The sequence below is a fragment of the Sminthopsis crassicaudata genome, chromosome 2, assembly GCF_048593235.1.
Source record: "Sminthopsis crassicaudata isolate SCR6 chromosome 2, ASM4859323v1, whole genome shotgun sequence".
Lineage (NCBI taxonomy): Eukaryota > Metazoa > Chordata > Mammalia > Dasyuromorphia > Dasyuridae > Sminthopsis > Sminthopsis crassicaudata.
This window is the reverse complement of record NC_133618.1, coordinates 415,766,262-415,793,266: the sequence shown is the minus strand read 5'-3', so window position 1 is coordinate 415,793,266 and position 27,005 is coordinate 415,766,262.

Sequence of the window (27,005 nt, the reverse complement as noted above, 5' to 3'; positions counted from 1 at the left end):
AAAATCCCCAGAACCAGATGGATTTACATGTGAATTCTACAAAATATTTAAAGAACAATTAACTCCAATACTAAATAAAGTATTTGAAAAAATAGGGAACGAAGGACTCCAACCAAATTCTGACACAGACATGGTACTGATACCTAAACCAGGTAGGACAAAAACAGAGAAAAAAAAATTATAAACCAATCTCCCCAATGAATATTGATGCAAAAATCTTAATTAAAACATTAGCAAAGAGATTACAGAAAATTATCCCCCAGATAATACACCATGACCAAATTGGATTTATACCAGAGCTGGTTCAATATTAGGAAAACTATTAGTATAATTGACTATATTGATAACCCAACTTACAAAAGCATATGATTATCTCAATAGATGCAGAAAAAGCATTTGATAAAATCCAACACTCATTCCTATTAAAAACATAGGAGTATAAGAGTAAATGGATTTTTCCTTAAAATAGTCAGTAGCACTTGTTTAAAACCATCAGTAAGCACCATATGTAATGGGCATAAACTGGAATCATTTCCAATAAGATCAGGAATAAAACAAGGTTGCCTACTATCACCATTACTATTCAATGTTGTATTAGTAATGCTATCTTTGGCAATAAGAGATGAAAAAGATATTAAAGGAATTACAATAGGTAATGAAGAAACCAAATTATTACTCTTTGTAGATGATATGATGGTATACTTAGAGAACCCCAGAGAATCAACTAAAAAACTATTAGAAATAATCCACAATATATGACTATAATGGAATATTATTGTTCTGTAAGAAATGACCAACAGGATGATTTCAGAAAGGCCTGGAGAGACTTACATGAACTGATGCTGAGTGAAATGAGCAGGACCAGGAGATTTTTGTATACTTCAACAACAATACTATATGATGATCAATTCTGATGGACGTGATCATCTTCAACAATAAGATGAACCAAATCAATTCCAATAGAGCAGTAATGAACTGAATCAGCTATATCCAGCAAAAGAACTCTGGGAGATGACTATAAATCACTACATAGAATTACCAATCCCTCTATTTTTGTCTGCCTGCATTTTGATTTTCTTCACAGGCTAGTTGTACATTGTTTCAAAGTCTGATTCTTTTTGTACAGCAAAACAACTGTTTGGATATGTATACACATATGTATTTAATTTATACTTTATACTTTAACATATTTAACATGTATTGGTCAACCTGCCATGTGGGTGGGGGAAGGAGGGGAAAGAATAGAACAAAAGGTTTGGCAATTGTCAATGATGTAAAATTATCCATGCATATATCTGGTTAATAAAAAGTATTATAAAAAAAAAAGAAAGAAAAAAAGAAATAATCCACAACTTTAGCAGAGTTGCAGGATACAAAATAAATCCACATTAAATCATCAGCATTTTTATACATCACTAACAAAAATCCAAGAGCAAGAAACACAAAGAGAAATCCCACTTAAAACAATTGTCAAGAGTATAAAATATTTGGGAATCTTTCTGCCAAAGGAAAGTCAGGAACTATATAAGGAAAATTATAAAACACATTCCACACAAATAAAGTCAGATCTAAACAACTGGAAAAGGCTTTTGGATACATGGAGTGAATATAATAAAAAAATGACAATACTACCAAAAATATTTATTTAGTGGTATACCAATCAAACTCCCAAGAAACTATTTTACTGATCTAGAAAAAATCATATCAAATTTCATCTGGAAGAACAAAAGGTCAAGAATTTCAAGGGAACTAATTAAAAAAAAAATCATATGAAGGTGATCTAGCTTTACCAGAACTAAAACTATATTAAAAAGCAGTGGTCATCAAAACCATTTGGTACTGCCTAAGAAACAGAGTAATTGATTAGTGGAATAGGTTAGGTTCATTAAAATAATCAATAACTATAGCAATATAGAGTTTGACAAACCCAAAGACACAGCTTTGGGAATAAGAATTCACTATTTGACAAAATCTTCTGGGAAAATTGGAAACTAGTGTGGCAGAAGCTAGGCATTGACCCACACTTAACACCATATACCAATATAAGGTCAAAATGGATTAATGATCTATACATAAAGTATGATATTATAAATAAATTAGAAGAACATAGAATAGTTTACCTTTCAGACATGTGGAGGAGGAATTTATGACCAAAAATGAACTATAGATCATTATTGATCACAACATAGAAAATTTTGATTATATCAAATTAAAAAGATTTTGTACAAACAAAACTAATGCAGTCAGGATTAGAAGGAAAATAATAAATTGGGAAAACATTTTTACAATCAAAAGTTCTGATATAGGCCTCATTTCCAAAATATCTAGAGAATTGACTCAAATTTATAAGAAATTAAGCCATTCTCCAATCAAAGGATATGAACAGAAAAAGTTTTAGATGAAGAAATTGAAACTATTTCTAGTCATATGAAAAGTGTTCCAAATCACTATTGATCAGAGAAAAATGCAAGTTAAGACAACTCTGAGATACCACTACACACCTGTCAGATTGGCAAAGATGACAGGAAAAGATAGTGACAAATATTGGAGGGGATGAGGGAAAACTGAAACACTAATACATTGCTGGTGGAACTGTGAATGAATTCAACCATTATGGAGAGCAATTTGGAACGATGCACAAAAACTTATCAAACAGTACATACTTTTTGATCCAGTAATGTTACTACTGGGCTTATCCCAAAGAGGTCTTTAAAGAGGGAAAAGGACCCACATGTTCAATAATGTTTGTGGCAACCCTCTTCGTAGTGGATAGAAACTGGAAACTGTATGGATATCCATCAATTAGAGAATGGTTGAGTAAATTGTGGTATATGAATGCTATTGAATATTATTGTTCTGTAAGAAATGATTAGCAGGATGATTTCAGAGAGGTCTGAATAGACTTACATGACCTGATGCTAAGTGAAATGAGTAGAATCAGGAGATGATTATACACAGCAACAAGAAGACTATATAAGACAATCCATTCTGTAGGATGTAGCTCTCTTTAACAATGCCATGATTCAGACCAGTTCCATCTGATTAGTAATGAAGAGAGCCTTCTACACCCAGAGAGAGGCCTTTGGGAACTGTGTGTGGGCCATGACACAGCATTTTCATGCTTTCTATTGATGTTTGCTTGCATTATTTGTTTTCCTCCTCAGGTTTTTCTTCTTTCTTTTTAGATCTGACTTTTCTTGTGCAACAAGATAGTTCTATAATTATGTATAGATGTATTGGATTTAACATGTATTTTAACATATTTAACTTGTATTGGACTACCTGCCATCTAGGGGGAGAGGTGAGCGGAAGGAGAGGCAAATTTGGAAGAGAAGGTTTTGCAAGGCTCAATGTTGAAAAATTACCCATCCATATGTTTTTTAAATAAAAAGTTATAATAAAAAACACATTATAAAATTGAATATAAAAGGGCAATATCATAATATTACACACTACATATTATAAGACATTTTATAATTATGTATTTATGTATTTAAAAAGGTAGTGTATTTAATTAGGTACTTAAAAGGATAAAGTAATGTTTTGAAAAAAGCTTCTCATCCTGTTGTGGGGGGGACAAATATTTTTGTTCACAGAAATGTAAATAAATAATAATTCAACATATACATGGCAAGATTTCTGATATCAAGAGTCTTTAAGGAATGAGTTTCTTGAATGGATGCCCAATAGTTGGGGAATGATTGAAGTTATGGTATATGATATAATGGAATGTTACTGTCCTATGAGAAACAATTGGTAGGATAATTTCAGACAGGCCTGGAAAGACTTACACAAATTGCTGAGGGCAATTAGTAGAACCAAGCGAAAAGTGTACATAGAAACTGTGATGGCCTTGGCTCTTTACCATAATAAGGTGATTAACGTAATTCCAATAGATTTGTGATGGAGAAAGACATCTATGTACAGATAGAGAATGATGGGAATTGATCACAGCATAGTATTTTTACCTTTTTTGTTCTTATAGTTTGCTTGCTTGTTTTTGTTTTTTGTTTTTTCTCATTTTTCCCCTTTGAATTGTTTTTTTCTTGTGCAGCATTGTAAATGAATATTTGCATACGTTTAGAAATATGTTTAGAAGAATTGTTTAACCTAATTTGGATAATTTGCTGTCTAGGGTAGGAGAAGGGAAGGTAAAGAAGGGAAGAAGAAAATTTTGAAAACAATAAGGTTTGAAAACTATCTGCATGTATTTTGAAAAATAAAAAGCTATTCACATAAAAAGGGAATGAGTTCCTTTCAATATTTAAGTTTTCCCAGAAAACCAAAAGTAAACTATTTTTATTATCAAATATCAGACCAAATATTGTTGACTTAAGGCCATTTAAAATATTATTTACTCTTACATGTTATACTAGAATCAATATGCTGCATACTAGTGCTGTTAAACTTAAATAGAAATAGGGACCACTATACCATATAACGATCCCAGTGAACAATATTTTGACTTAGAAAGCTAAATAATTAACATTACCTATTTTCTATTGTATTTTTATTTATTTTATAAAATATTTCCCAATTACATTTCAATCTGGTCAAAGCTATACTTGAGAGTATTGGCAAATTGTGTGTTTGATGCATCTGCTGTACATCATAAATGTTCTTCTACTCCAAAGCCTGATAAGTGTACCTGTTTGATATACCTTCATTAGAATGAGTACACCTGATTATTTTCAAGGAAATTCCCTGTCTTTACCACCATTTCTTGACTTCACTACTTGTTTGAGTTAAAGACGTCATGCTTTTGTGAGTTAAATTGGAGAGCAGGTGACCCTTTACTTGGTGGATGTTTCATACAATCAAACAAGTTTTTGGTTTCTTTTACTTTTTGTCAATTGACTAGTCAATAAACGTTTATTAAGCAGCTACTATGTGGCATGCATTGTGCTAAGTACACAGTGTTGCTTGATGCTCAGGAATGTTCATCCCTCTGAATCCTTGAAGGGGAAAATTATCTGTATCTACAACATGCTAATGTACTTACATTTTAAAAAATGTTTAAGCTTACTTATACGAGTAAAAATTAGTCTCAGCTATCTACCAAATATAAGGTATACTCTTATAATGAAACATTCTGAATGGGTAGAGCTATAAGCACCAAAGAAGATTTTCTTGTTTTCCCTTTTATTTTCACTCCAGAAATACCTATTAGTAGTCTAGAATCATTATTGAAGCTAAAGATTCCAGATCTTATTTTTTTCCTGTAATGTTTTTCTTAAAATTATAAAATGAAAATATATTATTTTGCTACATCTAGCATAACATCTTGGGAAGAGGAAAAATTAACATTATATAATGTATGTCCAAACATATATTGTGTAATATGCACCTTATGTACATATATGTTATATGTGCATACTAGAAAAGTGGAATCATCACATGGATGTATATGTGTATTTTATTATATATATGCATGTATATAGTCACAAGCTTGATAATGCTGAACTAACCGATTAATTATGCTAGAGCTTCCCTTTTTCATAAGGGAACCAGACAATGAGGTTCTAAAATAATTAGCAAATCAGAGAAACTTCTGGTGCCCAGAGCTACTTGGCACACCAGTACTCCTTTGAAAAAAGCTCTAAAAGATGCTTTTGTCACACTTTTTGCAGAAACTGAAAAGCAAGTGTCCATAATGCCTTCACATTCCTTTGCAGTATAAGAAAAGAATTGCCTATTTCATATATGATTCATGTGGGTCCACTGTTTTTTTGTTTTATTTTTTTTCCTTACTCTTCCTACTTATACTTACAAGGAAGCATTTATTAGTCTAAAGGCAGAATTGTAATTATTCCTTAGAAATCAGATGTGATCATGAAACTAAAGCATGGAGAGCCTAGTTCATTCTACTTAGAAGACAGGCAATTTCAGAGAATGAACTTATCTCAAGGTTCAGAGGCTAAGATAAAATCTCTGGGGCCTTAATCTGAGGATGCCTGGATAACCTTTGGACTCTATAGTAACAATAAGAGCTCAATGGAACTTTTGATTTTAAAAATTGTAAAGTGTTTTTCAAAAATTCTCACTTTATCTTTACAACAAATCTGTCCAATGTATATTATTAGTCACATTTTATAGAAGAAGAAATAGTCTCAGAAATGTTGCATTACCATGGGTAATGTGAGTGAATAGCATGAGAAGGGGACAGGATATATTTCAAAGCCAGGTCTTTTGTATTCTAACTTTAGTACCATAGCCATTTAACCATGTTACATCTCCATTAGTGGATAAAATTGCAATTGCGGAGTGATTAGATATATCTGCTGTGCTGACCTAATATGGAGAAGCTACACCTTGACTCACTATCAGTAGGACATGCACTTGGAATTGTTTTTGTAATAGTAATGAAAAGTTTTAGATGATTTTGCCACATTTCCTCCCAAACTTCTATGTAGCCCAGGGCACCTACTATGAGACATTTGCTGGGTGGGGGGAGGGGAGGAGCGAAGTAAAGATGTAGCCACCAGACTAAGTCACCAGTCACAGAAACAAAGGACAGGTCAACTGACATTGTTTTTATCTTATTTAGAAATCATGTCTCCAGTGTAACAATAAATAAATTGACATTTATGTAATTCTTTAAAATGTATAAAGTCCTTAAAATGAGTATTATCTCATTTCAATCTCATTGACAACTTTGAGAAGGAGTACTATAGCTTTTATTTTCCTCTTTTTACAGATGAGGAATCTGAGGCTCAGAGCAATCAAGTGACAAAGCGCAGATATACCATTTCAGAGGGGGAATCTGAGTTCTAATTGATGCTGAGATAAGCACTGTATCCTTTCATTATACTTCTTTTAGGGGGCAGGATAACCTATAGAAAAATAAAACAAAAGGGGGGGGGGAAATACCAAAAAATCAGTCTTCATAACTAGGCATTGTGTCACACCACCTAGTTATACAAAAATCACTGTCTTATGGTGACTGGTTAGAGTTCCATTCCCTTCCATACTTACAAAATACAAGTATGTATATACTCTCTCTATTACAATAGTCTTACCTTCACCAATAGCTTATAAATTCCAATGTCCAGTGATATATTAAAAGTTACTAACTAAACTAATTACTTTCTTTTCATCCATTATTGTCTTATACATATTTGGCCTTAAAAGAAATTCCCTGGTAATTTTAAGACTATGTGCACAAATTTGTTCCCTTTTTTAAAAATCCCAAACTACCTAAAATATGGATTCAATTAACTTTATGTGAAATTTTGCAATTACATTTTCTTGTAAACTGAAACATTTTGACATTTGGGAAGGGGAACTTAAAAAAAACCCTTCTAATTCCTGTTAGTGTTTTTAAATTAATATATAATCTAATCATTTAGTTTCCCAGTCTCTATTTCCAGTAGTCATTTTACATTATTTATGAGTAATCAATCACTATCTTACACTTATGGTTAGTAAAAATGTTGTTTCTTTTTTATACCCCTAGTTTTCTTAAAACAAAATGTCAAAGATGATAAAGATGTGACACTTAAATAATTTGAAAAGTATAGGTCTTTGATGCTTAATGTTATGTATTATAAGATAAGTGGTTCTATTTTGAAAGCAGATTTTTTTTGAAGATTCAAAGTGGGAAAAATATAAGAATAAAAACATCAAGGTCAAAGATAGTAACCTCAAGGTACTAAAGACTCTTGAATCTGGAAAAAAAAAAATAAAAGAAACAAACAACACCAACACCAACAAAACAAGAATAAAGAGTCTTAGAAGAATATTGGAAATGATTTTAGAATCTGTTAATTATAATATTCATCAAAGTAATATTAAACTCATTCACTGTTAATGAAAATATGTTTCTTACCAGATGTTCCCTTTTGCAAAAAAAAAAAAAAAAAAGGTATTCATTCTGAGACTGAAAAATATGGAGGCAAAATAGAGAATATTGTCTAGACATTTTTTCAGTATTTCATTCATTACTTCCTTCATTTTTCCTCTTAAAATACATAATATATACATAAATAGATATATGTGAAAGACTTTATATGTTTTTAAGATGAGAAATAAAAATATCACTTTATCTTTTGTAGAATATTAATTTCTACAAAAAATATGAGATTAACAAAAGAACAAAAGTAAACCTTGATTAAAAAAATAAATATATACAGGATCAGTCTTACATTTACAATTACATTTTTGGATTTTGAATTTATTGCATAATATTTACATATACATTTAGAATTTTGAATGTTTGCATAATATAATGGATAGAAGACAAGATTTGAAGCATGAAATCAGGGGGTCAAATTCTGAGACTCTGAACAACCTCTTTCGACCTCTTTAATTCCCAAAGCAATTTCCTGTGAAGCAAAGAAATGATATATAGACATTTGGATTTGTAATCAATATGATCTGTGTCCAAATCCTACCCCAGACTTATGGGTATAAAAGAGAACTTACTGTTTCTCATGGTTTCTGTGAGGATTCAGTGATTTTATTTGCACACAAAATAGTATGCACAAATGTATTACATGTACATATATACATGTGTGTAATTATGTACATGGATGTGTATGCTTGCACTGTGTACATATAGAGCTATAGATTATTTTAACATAAAATTCTGTTAATTTGTCCTTTAGAGAAATTCCCTAATCAAGCACTTTTAGGACCTCACACAAGAACAAGTTCCTTTTTTTTTTTTTTTTTTTTAAACCAAAAGTACCTAAAATAAGAGAGCAGTTCACTTTATGTTAAAAAAAAACAAAAAACACATAGATCGATTTATTTTGTGTGTGTGTTTTTTGTTTGTTTTTGATGAAGCAATCAGGCTTGTTAATTGCCTAGGGTCACACAGCTATAGAAAGTATCAAAAAGCTGAGGATGGATTTGAACTCAGATTCTTCCTAAGTTTTAATGATCTCTGGTCTGGTTTGCTATCCATTGAGCCACCTTGCTGCCCTTATAATCTTATCTTTAGTGAATCATCATAGAAACCCTGAAAGATTGTGTGGGGTATGTATTTCCTTTTGTGAAATTCTCCATCAATGGAAATCAGCAATCTTTCTGTGAATTCTATCTTTAGGAAATTGCCTAGATTACTAAAAAGATTTTCCAGGGGCACAGAGATAATATGTGTTAGATGTAGGACTTCAGTTTTATTGACTCTGAGGCCAGTTATTTATCCATCCCTCTGCAAAATGTCTTTTATATGAAAAATTTATGCCAAGACTTTTTATTCTTATTCAGATCCTGGCTACCTGTTTTGTGGAATTCCACTATTTTAGCTTCTCTTTCTTCCTTTTACTACTGTTTTTTGTGAATATTATGGTTCATTATAAACTGTACTAGCAGATGAAAAAGGCCAAACAGAAAAAAATATATAGTTTTTTTTTTGTTTGTTTGTTAATGACTTTGAGTAAAGGTAGAATCAACCCCATCACCAATATCTTTTGTTTTTTCTTTCTTTCTTTCTTTCTTTCTTTCTTTCTTTCTTTCTTTCTTTTTTTTTTTTTTTGGTAAATTTTAATGGTACATATTTCACTCTGCCATCTGTATTAAGTATTACTAATAATTAAATGCTAAATTGATGAAAATTCTAGAAATCATCATTTAAAATTGGTAGTTTTAATATAACTACATATTATTAAATATGCAAAACTATTTCCTTATCCTACTAAATTGCATTTTCTCTCTATTTGTGGATGGATATGCTAGCCAAGACCAGACACATTATATCAGAGTGCTCTTAAAGCTGTATTATTGATGTTGGAGCTTTTTTAAGGAACTTAAGAAATGAAAGTAATGGGCTTTGTCATACCACCAGAAACAAAGTGGTTTTAGTTCTTAAAGGACTGCTCAGAAACAACGTGGCAAGCAGTACAATCAAATTATTTGTCTGCTTGTCTAACATGAAGGCAACATTATCAACTGACATCCTGCAGCTATGAGATAAGACTCTGGAGAAAGGCCTGGAAAAACTGTGTTTATCTTACAACAGAAAATGATTAGGTAATTTGGACATTTCATATTTAATAAAAACTATTTAAATCAGAAACCATCAGACCTGCACTGATGGGACTTACATTTATATTGCACGATGTGCCTGTCTCCAAAGGTGATTGAATCCTTTTCATTTTTTAATAAGTACCCCTTTTAAAATGAAGGGAATGTGTTAAATGCTCAGAATTACTTTTAAATTAAACTACATAGATGACATGAATAAAAGGAGACCTCCTGAAGTGCTTTGTAATGATGGGGATAGCAACCAGCTAGCAGAACACTTGACTTGTTTTTCTACAGTAGATTTGAACTGCACTGTAATGAAAATATTGAAAATGATTTCTGGTCTTCACTGATATCACAAATCATAACTTGCATAAAGCCATATGAGTAATCAAAGATCCATTTGAGCTGTGATTCATATGTGCATGTGCTCATAACAGGTACTGCTCACTGCTCTATAATCAGTCCTGCAAACATTTTTCATTCGTTTCCCATTTTATTAAAGCTGTGAAAAGGAGGAAAAGATGGGATCAAATGTAAAAAGAATGAGGTTAGAAAGTAAGGCAGGCTTGCTTTTTAAAGTAAAAATTTTACTTGCTATATATACTCAATTTTCAAGCATACTGTATTTCATAAAGTAATCACAGAAATGGCTTTTTCACTGGGAAAGGCTTTCTGAATCTTCAAATCAAAATGTACAAAGCACAAAGTTGAACTCCTATACTGAATAAATCATAATAATTAAGACCTTATTCTTCAAGAAATACCATTATGAAGGTGAATAGAAGTCAGTAAAAACTGCTTTTAGTCTTTCTAATAAGATACAATAGTTATGGGCCATATTTCTGATAAGTAACATATTCAGATATTTGTGTGTATGTATGTGCATAAATGTAAGGAATAACTTATTCAAACATCAAAGAAATTGAGGGACAAAGTTACTTTTCATTTTTTAAATCACAAATTAATTCACAGAAAACTCCTTTGTTAATTTTAAGGTAAATGAACACCAAAAGTTCATTTAGGATTTGAACTTTATCTTGTAAGCACATGTAAGATTTTGAATCATAGATTTCTAACTGGATATATGCAAATGATTCACAATGGCCCTTTCACATCACAAATAACATAAAATCTGGCACTCATTTTTGGCATATGTTTATGCTGATGTATAATCTCTTTTTTGTTTTTGTTTTATTATTGTCTTGGTTAAATTAATTTTCAAGGTATATTTTTATTGTTGTTTTCTTCTTATCAATGAAATTAATCCATTGATGTTTCAATGTGGGAGCCACCTGCCAGTGGCTGCTGGAGGTCTAATTCAGACCCGTAGAATGGATCTCTTCATATGAGAGGATAAGGATGAGGATAAGGATGATAATGATGATGAAGATGATACAAGGAGACTGAGAGACAATTGTATTTTCTAATCTCTCTCCTCTTCCTTCTTGACTCCAATTTATTTCATTCCCAATTTACAAAGAACACTTGCATCAGGAAAGGCTGCTTTGCAATTCTTTCAAGTGTTATGATCCACAGCTGAGGAAGCTCTCAGAGAATTGATCTGCCCCTTCACTTAGGCATGGTTCTTAACACATTGATAAGTATGAAATCTAAATAATAGGGTAGAGGTCGTATCAATTTTCAATTAAAAATAATCTGCATTAAGTAAAAAAAATATGGCAGATTCTGAAGGAAGATGAAAGAAGTAAAGGAGAAGAAAGAGAAGAGAATCTGTAAGGATAAGAATAGTGAAGTGTTAAACCAGTAAAGCAGAGATCATCAGAAATCTGGGGTTTGTGAACTCTTTGTTTTAAATAGTCTGATAACTGCATTTCAATATAATTGGTTTCCTTTGTAATTCTGTTATTTTATCATATATCTATTATATGAATTTACAAATATGATTCTAGAGAGTCCCACTAGTTCCATCAAACTAGCATAAAATAAGGTTAAAAATTCCTGTCCTTAAGATTCTTGAGATCTTTCATTTATTATATTTACATTGATAACTAATGATAATTGCTAACAATTAGCACTTAACTGTGTGCCAGATAGTGTGCTTAGTTATATATATAAAATCTCATTTGAGCCTTGATTGTTTGCTTCCCATTAAAATTGTAATAATTCAGGTCATTAGTAAGAAATTCAAATCTACAGTATTAGATTGTTTGATTTGTATTGGTACAAAATTTTATACTTTTTAAAAAGTTAAGCAGAACTGCTTATAGCACAGTAATGTGCCTAACAAATAAAATATATAAAATAGAATTTTCTGTTAGTAAGACAACTATCATGCAGTTTAAAAAATACTAAAATTTAATAATCATCAAAACCTCTCTAACCATTCTAGGGTTTTGTTTTTTTTTTTTTAATAAGACTGCATTACTATGTTTGATCAAAAGGACATAGAATAACTGAAATGAAAGACTGGTAGGAGCTAAGGAGAAATACAACAGCAAAGTTAGCTATTGAAATCATCTATCTAATACAACTTCATTTTAAAGCTGAACAAATTAAACCACAAAAAAAGTGGAATCAGGTAATTAACTAGTATTATAACCAGAATTTAAATCCAAGTTTCTTAGCTTCCAGTTCATTTCTTTTTCTACCATGCTATAGGAATTCAAGACAATTTGATTGCTTCATGAAAGCATAGGAAGTTTATTAATTTCTAAGACAATCTTCCATAAAAAAGAAATAATATGGAAGTGGTTGACTCCTTGTGATGTTTTAGATGTTTAAACCTTTAAAAAGGTTTTTAAGATCAAATGATGTTGCATCTTAAATCAGGTTCATATATTTAGGAAAATATTTTTCAGTCATATCTATTTAAGCCAATTCATTAAACACTTATTAAGCAACAGCTATTTTCTAGACATTCTCCTAATCATTGGGGATAAAAATGAAAGTAAAATGTGAAATGTTCCTTTTCTTATCAATAAATATTAAATGTTTATGATATACTAAGCACTTTGTAGTTAGGTGTTGCAGTAGATAGAGTGCTGGCTCTGGATTAAAAGACTCATTTCCTTGAGTTCAAATATTGCCCCAGGCAAACTGTGTGATTCTGAGCAAGTCAGTTCACCCTGAATACCTCAATTTCCTCACCTGCAAAATGAGCTGGAGAAAGAAATGGCAAAGCACTCTAGCATCTTTGTCAAGAAAACCCTAAAATGTGGTTATGAAGACTGAGATATAAAAAACAATTGAACAAAAACAATGCATCATGCTTACAATCTACTGAATAGTAAATAATATTCAAAATAGATAATTAAGCAAAAGTATATCTAAACTAATTATTAAATGATCATTTGAGTAGATAACACTCATTTGTGGAGGAATAAGAAAAGGCCTCCTAATACATATAAGATTATAGGCATTCAAAGATGGAATAGTTAAGAAGGAAAACAATCTTGAATCTACATCCAGGACTTTGATTCCTTCTTCTTTTTCCATTTCTATTTTTCTAGTCTTTTATTATTTTTCTGAAGTTATAAAGATGTTTACAAATATTGGATTTAATATATATTTTAACATGTATAATACATATTGGATTGCTTGCCATCTAGGGTAGTGGGTGGGGGGAAGAAGGGGAAAATCTGAAACACAAGGCTATGAAAGGGTCAATGCTGAAAAAATATCTGTGCATATGTTTTGAAAATAAAAAAAACAGACTTGCACGTGGAGATTTCTGGTACTTTGGGGCTGTAAGAAAATTTTATATTCTGAAAAATGGAGAATATTGAGAAGGGAAGCACCTCCCCTCTAGCTATATTACATTTACTGTTTTGAAGATTAATGAATTAAAATGACAATTATTGTACTTTACTTACAGAATTTAAGAAATACCTATTTTCTTTCAAAAAATAAAAAATCTTCTATCTAGCTTCCTATTCTCCTATTCTGTAATAGAATAAGTTTTTCCTGAGTACTTGCATCATACCCTTTGATCTAGCAGTGCCACTACCAGGTCTGTATTCCAAAGACATCATAAAAGATATAAAAAGAAACTACATATGCCAAAACATATGTTTATAGGAGCTCTTTTTGTGGTGTTAAGGAAATGGAAATTAAGTAAATGCCCATCCGTTGGGGAATGCATGAATGAGTTATGGCATACAAATATAATGGAATATTATTGTTCTACATGAAATGATGAGTAGGCTGGTTTCAGAAAAGCCTGAAAAGAATTATGTTAACTGATACTGAATGAAAATAAGTAGACTATTATACAGTAACTTCAAGATTATTTGATGACAAACTTTGATAGACATAGCTCTTTTCAGTAATAGTGATCTGAGACAATTCTCGACTTATGATGGAAAATGACACAGAGAAATCTATGGATACTGAATGTGAAGCAAAATATACTAGTTTCTCTTTTTGTTGTTTATTTTCACTTTTTTTTCTTGTGGTTTTTCATTTTTGTTCTGGTTTTTCATTCATAGCATGACTAATAAAGAAATACATTTAGTATGTGTATAACCTATATCAGATTGCTTAATGTTGTGGAGAGGGGAGGTAAGGGAATGGGGAGAAAAACTTGTCACTCAAATTCTTATAAAATGATTGTTGACAACTACCTCTTCATGTAATTGGAAAAAATACTACTGAGGAAAAAATAAATATTTGCCTTGTAAATAATATTATAATAGTCATTTTACAAAAAAAAAAAAAAAAAAAAAAAAAAAACTCATTGTACATTTCAGGTCTAAGCTCCTCATTCTATTAATAACCCTAAATAAAATTTATCATGCTACCCAAATACTTTGTCAGCCTAACATAATTCTCTTGCCAGGAGTCTTCTACAAATTCCAGGAAAAGCTTTACATTTATATTTTCTAAATTCCTATTTTATACTACTGCTTAAGTAGCTCCCATGAATGTGGGATCCCATAAACTTGAGTTTTATGGGGCTCCTCATATGTTGTTGTTGAACTAGAATTGCTTTTCTATGTAATGTGGTTTATATCACTATTATATCAGATCCACAGTACAATATATAACACATTTGTTTACATTCAACAGTACTTGGAAATCTTAATGTTGTTTGTGTACAAAGATTTTCATTATACATCATATTAAAAATTTATAAGGTTTGGTCTCTTTTTCTCAAATGCTAACTTCTACCTATTTATTAAATAAACTAAAAAATCCAAAATTCTAGATTCTTAAGTGTTTTTCCCCTAAGGTTAGATATATGGGAAGAAAAGCATTTGTAGACTTTTCAGTCCAGTCTCTAACTTCACTATCAATAAGCAATTCAGAAATTTTCATAAAACCTCAGTATTTATTTTTAATTCACTTTTGAATTTGACTCTTGCCATTCTGTCACCTTTGCACTGGTTTTTGTTGTTGTTGTTGTTGCTGTTGTTGTTACTTTGATGTGCCCTTTCATATAAAAGGGCTATTTTTAAGCTAAATAAGAGATGGTTAGTTACTAAGCTTTGTTTTTTTAGAGTGGTATCTAATGAATACAATTTCTGGAGAGATATGTTTGTTCCTTTTCATATTACAAAAATAAATACAGTCACACTTTTAAGATCTATTATTAATTATAAAGGAGATGGTTGCTTCAATATTTTAAATATATTCAAAATATAATTACATTAAAATAAGTCAAGCTTTAGCTATTGAAAAAGGAGTCTCCTGCTCTTCTTAACTGATACTGTGACAGTCTTTGTTAGTTAAAAATGAAAGTCACAGAGTATAACCCATCATTCCTGATTGTTGTTGTTGTTGCTTTTTAAACAAAGCTCTGCTATTACTAATTTTCTGCAATCAATATGATGACCTTAAGGCTGATTAATTAGCTTTGGGTATGTCTATTTTAAGATATTAATTGTGAAAGCTCTCACTATTAGTTTATGGTAAGAATAACTTTGTTAGTGTATAGAATTAGAAATAGGAAAAGCCTATTAGTTACTTTCTTTGCCAATTTAAAATGGTTATGATTCATTTGCTTAAAAAACTGGGATTTAAATGCTCTTGGGAAACTCTTACATAGCCCAGTCATCAAATGATCCTCCTTTTGATGGTCAGTTCAATTTTTCTGTCTACTTAATTTCATCTTAATGCTAATAGTTTAGTCATATTTCTTTCCCTTTTGCTATAAAACTCTTTCCTCCCCGTTCCCCCATTGTGGAAGAATATTCTACAATCTCCTTCAAATCATTTTAAAATGAGATTTAAGTCTCTTGTAAATGTGTATATTTAATCCCTAAATGATTTGGAACTATAAGTTTCTAATCCATCCAAAATTCTACAGCCTTTGAGAATGGAATAAGTTCAACATAATGAATTAGTGGATAAATCCTCACCAAGGTGTCTATTAAGCACCTTTAGCAGCATGATTAGAAGTTTGATATCACAAAAGAGTTTATGTATTCACAGCTTTTCTTTGCATCCCTAGTGTTTAGCACCATGCTTACCCAAAGATTCTTTAAAAATGTATATTAATTACTTTTAAAACAGGCTACTATTATCTGAAAGAGCTATTAATGAATTCAAATGATACTTTTCATAATCATATGGTACTGTATTTATTATTTTAATGATTAAACACAAAGAAATGAACTCAACATTGACTAGAGATTACATTTGTATCCTTAAAAATATCAATATTGATCATTGTATTTGTTGTGCAACACTAACATCTTTTGTCCTTTCATTTTCTTCCTAATTTTACTAGTAAAAACATTAATAATATGAGATCTCAACCTAACTGAATTGATATATCATACCCATATTTCATGAAAGGTTAGAAGCTAGAATCACAAACTGTTTAGTTGCATACTCAAAGACTATTCTTATCTCCCTAATCTTGATTCACAAGATGCAGTATGTGAATTTTTAAGCCTATTTTCCTAGATACTTTTCACTACTATCATCATCAATTTCACTATTATTGTCATTTACATACTCCTCCTAGGGTCCCTCTTTCTCTTCCTCCTCCACCTCATTAGAATTAGATTATGCAGTTCTCAGTGGTCAAAATTAAGGTGTTACTTTGTAGTAGCAAACCTTCTTTCCCATGCCCTTAGCTTATCATTGTGTGATACCATATCTTCATTGCTTTTTCAATTCTCTTTCAGATTTGGATTGTGAGGAAAGCTTCTTTCATGTTGTCACCCTTTCACAATATGATTTCTCTTTTGCCCACTAGAAACCACCTTCAAAAAAGATCCCTGTAGTGTCTTAACTTCTAATCTCATCCTGATTCTATCCTAGTAAGGAGCTTGGTTTTATGTTTCAGTCTTATGAAAGGTAAAGCAAATGACAATAAACTTTCTCTCAAGATTTTAACTCATTGATGCGATTAAGGTGGTAATAGTTTGTGGAATGTGTTCAAATGTCCTGTGTGATTAACTTTCATTCAAATCACACATTATGGAAGTGCTTTTCCCATACCATAAAATAAATTTAAGTTTAAAGTACCGTGTTTCCCCGATAATAAGACACTGTCTTATTATTTTTTTGGGACTAAAAAACACCAGAGGGCTTATTTTCAGGGGAGGGCTTATTTTATCCTCCATCATGCCCCTTTTATCCTCCATCATGCCCATTTTAGCCTCCATCATGCCCCTTTTAGCCTCCATCATGCCCCCTGAGTGCTTATTTTATTCTCCATCGCTTACTGAGCTTACCGAGTTTTTAGATGGTCCTGTCTCAGCTCTACTCCGCGGCGCTGCTCTCAGTAGCGCCAGCAAGCAAATCACCAGGGAAGAAGAGGATGACGCGCTCACTGCTGCAGCTCTGATTGGATGCAGCTCGGAGCACGACGTGCGTTTCACCCGGGAGGGGAGGGCGGCGCTGCTTACTGAAGGTACCGCTACGCAGCATATAGCGCAGGGGATCACCATGATGACCGTTTTCATAGTAAGTTCGATAGGGCTTATTTTCGGGGGAGGGCTTATTTTAGCGGAATATTAAAGAGTATGTGGGTGTCTTATTTTCAGGATAGGTCTTATTATCGGGGAAACACGGTAATATATTTTAAATAAGCCAATGAAAACCATTAGAATCTTTTCCATATACTGAAAAGGCATATTCTTTTTGCCAACTTTCCCAGTGCTGAAAATTCTGACTGTATAGAAAGACTTTTTTTTTTTTTTTTTTTTTTTGGTTCCTATTTTGCTTGGGGGAAAAAAGTGTTTATGCCTGTCTTATGGATTGGGATAAATGAAGATTTTGATACCATATATAAAAATGTTGTAACCTGAAGAGATTCTCTTCATGTTTTCAGTTTGAATCCAAATTAAGGTAAAGTTGTCATTCTTTGTATTCATTCCATGTCTTTCCTAACTTTTTGACTTTGATTTCTACAGTTTTTAAGAATGATCAATTTTCCCTAGAAAATTGTGGGAGGACATGTTAAATTTTCTTGCACCCTATTGCTAACTATAGACAACTATGTCTCCCTCCCAAAACTAAAATTGGTTGAAATTTGAACAAAATAAGGTAAAGTTATTATGATGTTCTGTTATCCAAAGAATCAAAAATCAATTAGTTGTTTGAAGTCTCTATTCTGACCTTTAATAATGGGGGAAGGGGGGGAGAGGGAAACATCCCTAACATCCTCTTGTCAATGGTACCATTTACATATTTAATCAATAAATTCTCTTAATACTCATTGTATTCAAATATTCCACAAATCTTAGAGCAATAAGCTAAATCTCATTTCTTATTACTGGGTAAAATGTTAAAGATCCAACTGCAGTAATCTAGACATATATTATCCACCAATTATTTGCAGACTTTTAATGTGAGATTCTGTCATTTTTGAAGCCTCAAGCATGAGAACTGTGTGCTTCCTTCCTTAGGATTCTCTGCTACCGTGCTGGATTATTTTAATCATCTTGTCAAAACTAGATGCTAAAAGGAAGGGATGACAGTATACAATATTTGTGCATTTTCAATTATTCAACCAGTCTGTCATTTTACTTGGAGCCTGGACTTCTGGCTTTTGATTACCATTCAGATCTGAAAAAATACAATTATATGACCTAGCAGGGAAAACTCATGTTCCAAATCAGGAGCAGTATATTTGTAGGAGGCAGCTACATGCCAGCTGGGAACATGATGCCCACCTACACTCACTACATATTTCCTGTAAGGGATTTATTTTCTTTCATACATAAAAAGAACAGTGATATTTAGAATATGGTAGTAATGAACACTTAAAAAAAATCATACTATATCATTGCTGCAATTGAGAGAATGTTTCTAAAGCTAGGTGATACTCCCTTCACAAGTGAAAGCAATAAATCTTTAGACTGCATGATTCTTCAACACTACCTATTGGATGATGAATGAAGCAAAGCTTCTCTGATAGGTCTCTTTGGCAGCTGTTCACACCCATCTGTCCACATATAAGTATCAAGATCCACTTACTAGGTATTTCTTCTACAGAAGACATTGAGGCTGAACTGCTATGGAGGATCGCAAGATGATAGATAGATAGATAGATAGATAGATAGATAGATAGATAGATAGATGGATGGATAGATAGATGGACAGATAGATAGATTTTTATAGATGTAGATATAACAGATATCTATATATCTATATTATATATAGATACATTATATATAATATATTTATGTTATATCTATATCTATAAAAATCTGTCTATCTATATCTACATCTTTGGTATCTTTTTTTTTTTCTTTTTTTTTTCAATTTGGCTTATTCTACTTTTTAAGGAGTTTTTTTTTTTTTCTTCAGATATTTTTTCCTTCCTTTTCAATTTTTTTTCTTTTCAAGAATAGTTATTTACTTTGTCTTTTCCTCTACCTTTCTTATTTGCCTTTTGAAGTCTTTTATAAGTATTTCCAAGAAGCCTCTTTAGGCTTGAGACCAATTTATCTCACTTTATGGGATTTCTTCTGTGGAGATTTTGTCCTCCTCTAAGCTTGTGTATTTTCTGCCTTGTCACCCATAGTAACTTTCTGTTGGTCACAGTTCTTTTTTTGTTTCTTGCTCATTTTTTTTCCTGTTCTTTTGGTATCTCCCCTTTTTTACTTTTAAATTGGAGCTCGGCTCTTAGAATAAAGATGGCACTATCCCAAGCTTCCTGTGCATCTCTGAGCCTTGGGTTTCAGTACAAGTGTCCCTTGTGTTTGCAGGAGTAGCTATGCCTGTTTTTTTAAGGAAACAGCCTGGTTTCCCAGAGTTGCCTTCTGAACTGGGACTTGAAGCTTTCCTCTCTGGATATGCTCCCTTACTGAGCCAGAACTGAGATTCTGGGTTGCTGATTTGCTATGATTAAGACCCCTCTCACCAGCTTTTCCAGCATCTATCTGACCTGGACTGAACCACCCTTTTCATCCCAGTGACACTTACCTTTCTCTTGAAGTTTTTTTTCCAGATTATCTTGAGCTGGAGAGTGGTTTCATTCCATCAGATTCTATTCAAAGCCTTGGTTTCATGTAGTTTCAAGTTTTGGGGAGAGCTGGAGCAGCTACCTGACTTTACTCCACCATTTTGTCTCCACCCCAAACTTTTTTAACTAGTCCAATTCTATATACATCATACTAGGGGTCTCTCAAACTTTTTGTTCTAAAATTATTGAGGACTAAAAATACAGTTTATGTAAATTTTATCTATTGGTATTTATCATATTAGCTTTACAGTGATCTAAAACAGTCCCAAATGACTAATGATGAAGTATACTATCTGCTTCCTGAGAAAGAACTGATATTGTTTTAATAACTATTCTAGAAGATGGCGGAGAAGAAAGAAGATGGCGGAGAAGAAACACACGACTCAGTGAACGTCCTCACTCCCTCACAACCAATTAGATAAATTAAGTCTCAAAATTAGCTCAGGACTGATAGATACCACAAGGACTGGAAGCACGACTTACCAGCTGAAGAGAATCTGGAGTTTCAACAGGAAAGGTCAGTTCTCAGGGGAGGAATAAGAAAGACCAGCACAGACGGTGGGGTAGGGGCACACTGCGCCCATTGCGCTGGGAAGGGCTCTGGGATCAGAGAAGCCACTGAGGTAAAGGAATCTGGCACAGGCTGTTAGCTCTTCTCTGCTAATTATTTGGCAGTTCAGAAGAGAAAGCCAAAATATTTTAAAACTCAGATTAGATTTTCCCCGATCCTGGGGGGTGACTCAGCTGACTTGGCACCAGGGGGTGTGGCCACAGCTACCTCCTGAGAATAGTTAAGAGACTGACAAGTGGGTGGATACGGCCCAAGGCAACACACACTGCCTAGCTTAGCTGGAGGGAGTGGAACTCAGCTCCAGGAAGTCCCAGAGAAGCGGAACCTTTGAACTAGGGACCGCGGTTTCTGGCAGACACTTCCAGTTTGAGCACAGGGGCTTCTCACGTCACCTGGTGCAGACATCCACTCCCCACCCGGACACATACACTGGGGCTTCCTACAGTCTTCACTATTCTACGCCCTCGAAGCACAGTAGTGCTAATCACCTCTGAGGCACTTCCAGGGAGGGGGTGGGGAACTCTCTCCCAGAGCTCTCTCTTAGCTCCGGCTCAGGGGCCGCTGCATCCATCCGGTCTGGGAGGAAGCTGGTAAAGAAGTAAATAATTTCCTACCCCAGGGACAGACCCCAAAACATTTTTTAAGTATGAGCAAAAAAGCTAGAAAAACTATAGATTCCTTCTATACAGAGAAAGAGCGGGTATCCAACCCCGAGGAAGTTAACAGCAAAGATTCAGAAGATAACAACCTAAAGGGGAACTATTCCTGCCCCCCATCACATAACTCTCTCCTAGAAGAAGCTCTTAAAAAATTGAGGGAGATCGAAGAAAAATGGGGAAAAGAAAGGGAAGTTATGATAGAGAGTAACAACGTCCTGAAATTGGAGTTGGAAAAAATAAAGAATTCACAGGAGATGCAGGGAAACAAAATTAGTGAATTAGAAAAGGTTAAAAAAACACAGGAAAGTAGGATTTCTGAATTGGAAAAGATAAAAAAGTCTCAAGAAAATAGAATTTCTGAATTGGAAAAAGAAAATAATTCTCAAAAAAAAAAATTAGGGAAATGGAAAAAAATTCAATAGAGCAAAATAATTCATTTAAAAACGAAATTGGGCATTTACAAAAAGAACTAAAAACTGTGAAAGAAGAAAATAACTCCTTAATAGTCAGGATGGAACAAATAGAAATGAATGATTCACAGAGAACCCAAGAATCAGTCAAACAAAACAAAAAAAATGAGAAGCTGGAGAACAACGTCAAATACTTACTGGGAAAATCTATAGACCTGGAAAATAGATCTAGGAGAGATAATCTGCGGATTATTGGACTTCCAGAAAACTATGACCAAAAAAAGAGCCTAGATTCTATTTTACAGGAAATTATCAAAGAGAACTGTCCAGAGATAATAGAAACAGAAGGGAAAGTAGATGTGGAAAGAATTCATCGAACTCCTTCTGAAATAGACCCTAAAAAAAGAACACCACAGAATATTGTGGCTAAGCTGCAGAATTACCACACTAAGGAGAAAATCCTGCAAGCAGCTAGAAAAAAACAATTTAAATACCAAGGTGCCACAATAAGGGTCACCCAAGATCTGGCTGCCTCCACATTAAAAGATAGAAGGGCCTGGAACCTGATATTCCATAAGGCAAAAGATCAAGGACTGCAACCAAGAATGAACTACCCAGCTAAGTTTAGCATCTTTTTCCATGGAAGAAGATGGTCATTCAATGAAACAGAGGAATTCTATATGTTTCTAAGAAAAAAACCAGACTTAAACAAAAAATTTGATCTACATCCACAAAACTGAAGAGAAACAGCAAAAGGTACACAGAACCCTTGAGAACTGTAACTCTGTTGTGGGTATATAAAAAATACTCAAGGATAATTTGATTTTACTGTTATAAAAGAAAAAAAGGAGGGTGTAGTAAAGGGAAGGAGGTCGGTTCAGAAAAAGGGGAAGGAGTGATAAAAAGAGGGAAACTACATCCCAGGAAGAGACATAGAAAATACACCATATCTGAGGGAACTTAGTGAGGGGGAGAATCATTGTGTGAATCTTACTCTCATCAGAAGAGGCTCAAAGAGTAAATAATTAACATATTTGTTTTTCAGAGAATTTTCTCTCACCTCATTAAAAGGGGGGAGAGGAAAAGGGAAAAGGAAAAGGAGAATAAGTGAAGGGACTTGGAGGGAGGGGGGAGGGATCCTAAAAAAAAAAAAAAAAAAAAAAAGAGGGAGGGTTGCGCGTCACAAGGGGGGGTCTGTAAATTAAATATCAGGGAGGGGGATCAGGGGGGTCAAGGGAAAAAAGCATAATCTGGGGATAATACGATGGCAGGAAATACAGAATTAGTAATTTTAACTGTAAATGTAAATGGGATGAACGATCCCATCAAACGGAGACGGATAGTAGATTGGATCAAAAAGCAGAACCCTACAATATGTTGCCTACAGGAAACACACTTAAAGCAGGGAGATACATACAGAGTAAAGGTAAAAGGTTGGAACAGAGCCTATTATGCTTCAGGTAAAGCCAAAAAAGCAGGGGTAGCTATCCTTATCTCAGATCAAGCAAAAGCAGAAGTAGATCTCGTTAAAAAAGATAAGGAAGGAAACTATATCCTGCTGAAAGGTAGCATAAATAATGAAGCCATATCAATACTAAACATATATGCACCAAGTGGTATAGCATCTAACTTTCTAAAGGAAAAGTTAAGAGAACTGCAAGAAGAAATAGACAGTAAAACTATAATAGTGGGAGATCTCAACCTTGCACTCTCAGATTTAGACAAATCAAACCACAAAACAAACAAGAAAGAAATTAAAAAAGTAAATAGAACATTAGAAAAACTAGGTATGATAGACCTTTGGAGAAAACTGAATGGCAATAGGAAGGAATATACTTTCTTCTCAGCAGTCCATGGATCCTATACAAAAATTGACCATATACTAGGACATAAAGATCTCAAAATTAAATGTAGGAAGGCAGAAATAATAAATGCCTTCTTCTCAGACCACAATGCAATAAAAGCTACATTCAGTAAAAAGTTAGGGGTAAATAGACCAAAAAGTAATTGGAAACTGAATAATCTCATCTTAAAGAATGACTGGGTGAAAGAGCAAGTTATAGAAACAATTAACAATTTCACCCAAGATAATGATAATGATGAGACATCATATCAAAATCTTTGGGATGCAGCTAAAGCGGTAATAAGGGGAAATTTTATATCTTTAGAGGCTTATTTGAAGAAAATTGAGAAAGAGAAGATTAACGAATTGGGCTTACAACTTAAAAGGCTAGAAAAAGACCAAATTATAAACCCCCAACCAAAAATTAAACTTGAAATACAAAAATTAAAAGGAGAAATCAATAAAATTGAAAGTAAAAAAACCATTGAATTAATAAATAAAACCAAGAGTTGGTTTTATGAAAAAGCCAATAAAATAGATAAACCTTTGGTAAATTTGATCAAAAAAAAGAAAGAGGAAAATCAAATTGATAGTCTTACAAATGAAAAGGGGGATCTTTCCACCAATGAAGAGGAAATTAGAGAAATAATAAGGAGTTACTTTGCCTAACTTTATGCCAATAGATTTGATAACTTAAGTGAAATGGATGACTTCCTCCAAAAATATAGGCTCCCTAGATTAACAGAGGAGGAGATAAATTGCTTAAATAGTCCCATTTCAGAAAAAGAAATAGAACAAGCTATTAATCAACTCCCCAGGAAAAAATCCCCAGGGCCAGATGGATTCACATGTGAATTCTACCAAACATTTAAAGAACAATTAGCCCCAATGTTATATAAATTATTTGAAAAAATAGGGGATGAAGGAGTCCTACTAAATTCCTTTTATGACACAGACATGGTACTGATACCTAAACCTGGTAGATTGAAAACTGAGAAAGAAAATTATAGACCAATCTCCTTAATGAATATTGATGCTAAAATCTTAAATAAGATATTAGCAAAAAGACTTCAGAAAATCATCTCCAAGATAATACACTATGATCAAGTAGGATTTATTCCAGGAATGCAGGGCTGGTTTAATATTAGGAAAACTATTAATATAATTGACCATATTAATAATCAAATTAATAAGAACCATATGATCATCTCAATAGATGCAGAAAAAGCATTTGACAAAATCCAACATCCATTCCTACTAAAAACTCTTGAGAGTATAGGAATAAATGGATTATTCCTTAGAATAATCAGGAGTATATATTTAAGACCGTCAGTAAGCATAATATGCAATAGAAATAAACTGCAACCTTTCCCAGTAAGATCAGGAGTGAAACAAGGTTGCCCACTATCACCATTATTATTCAATATAGTACTAGAAACGCTAGCCTCGGCAATAAGAGCCGAGAAAGAGATTCAAGGAATTAGAGTAGGAAATGAGGAAATTAAACTATCACTTTTTGCAGATGACATGATGGTATACTTAGAGAACCCCAAAGACTCTGCTAAAAAGCTACTAGAAATAATTCAAAATTTCAGCAAAGTGGCAGGATACAAAATAAATCCACATAAATCCTCAGCATTCTTATATATCACTAACAAAATGCAACAGCAAGAGATACAAAGAGAAATTCCATTCCAAACAAATGTTGAGAGTATAAAATATTTGGGAATCCATCTACCAAAGAAAAGTCAGGAATTATATGAGAAAAATTACAAAACACTTGCCACAAAAATAAAATCAGATTTAAATAATTGGAAAGACATTCAGTGCTCTTGGATAGGCCGAGCGAATATAATAAAGATGACAATACTCCCCAAACTAATCTATTTATTTAGTGCTATACCAATCAGACTCCCAAGAAACTATTTTAATGACCTAGAAAAAATAACAACAAAATTCATATGGAAGAATAAAAGGTCAAGAATTGCAAGGGAACTAATGAAAAAAAACTCAGAGGAAGGTGGTCTAAGTGTACCTGATCTAAAGCTATATTATATAGCAGCAGTCACCAAAACCATTTGGTATTGGCTACGAAATAGACCGGTAGATCAGTGGAACAGATTAGATACAAAGGACAAAAAAGGGTACATCTATAGCAATCTAATCTTTGACAAACCCAAAGATTCCAACATTAGGGATAAAAATTCATTATTCGGAAAAAACTGTTGGGAAAACTGGAAATTAGTATGGCAGAAATTAGATATGGATCCACACTTAACACCATATACCAAGATAAGATCAAAATGGGTCCATGATTTAGGCATAAAGAGGGAGATAATAAATAGATTAGAGGAACAGAGGATAATCTACCTCTCAGACTTGTGGAGGAGGAAGGAATTTATGACCAGAGGAGAACTAGAGATCATTATTGATCACAAAATAGAAGATTTTGATTACATCAAACTAAAAAATTTCTGTACAAATAATACTAATGCAAACAAGATTAGAAGGGAAGTAACAAATTGGGAAAACATTTTTAAAAACAAAGGTTCTGACAAAGGTCTCATTTCCAAAATATATAGAGAACTGACCATAATTTATAAGAAACCGAACCATTCTCCAATTGATAAATGGTCAAAGGACATGAACAGACAATTCTCAGAGGAAGAAATTGAAACTATATCCACTCACATGAAAGAGTGTTCCAAATCACTACTGATCAGAGAAATGCAAATTAAGACCACTCTGAGATACCACTACACACCTGTCAGATTGGCTAAGATGACAGGAACAAATAATGACAAATGTTGGAGGGGATGTGGGGAAATTGGGACACTAATACATTGCTGGTGGAGTTGCGAAAGAAATCCAGCCATTCTGGAGAGCAATCTGGAATTATGCCCAAAAAGTTATCAAACTGTGCATACCTTTTGACCCAGCAGCGCTACTACTGGGATTATATCCCAAAGAAATACTAAGAGCGGAAAGAGACATATATGTGCCAAAATGTTTGTGGCAGCTCTTTTTGTTGTAGCTAGAAACTGAAGATGAATGGATGTCCATCAGTTGGAGAATGGTTGGGTAAATTGTGGTATATGAAGGTTATGGAATATTATTGCTCGGTAAGAAATGACCAGCAGGAGGAATATAGAGAGGCCTGGAGAGA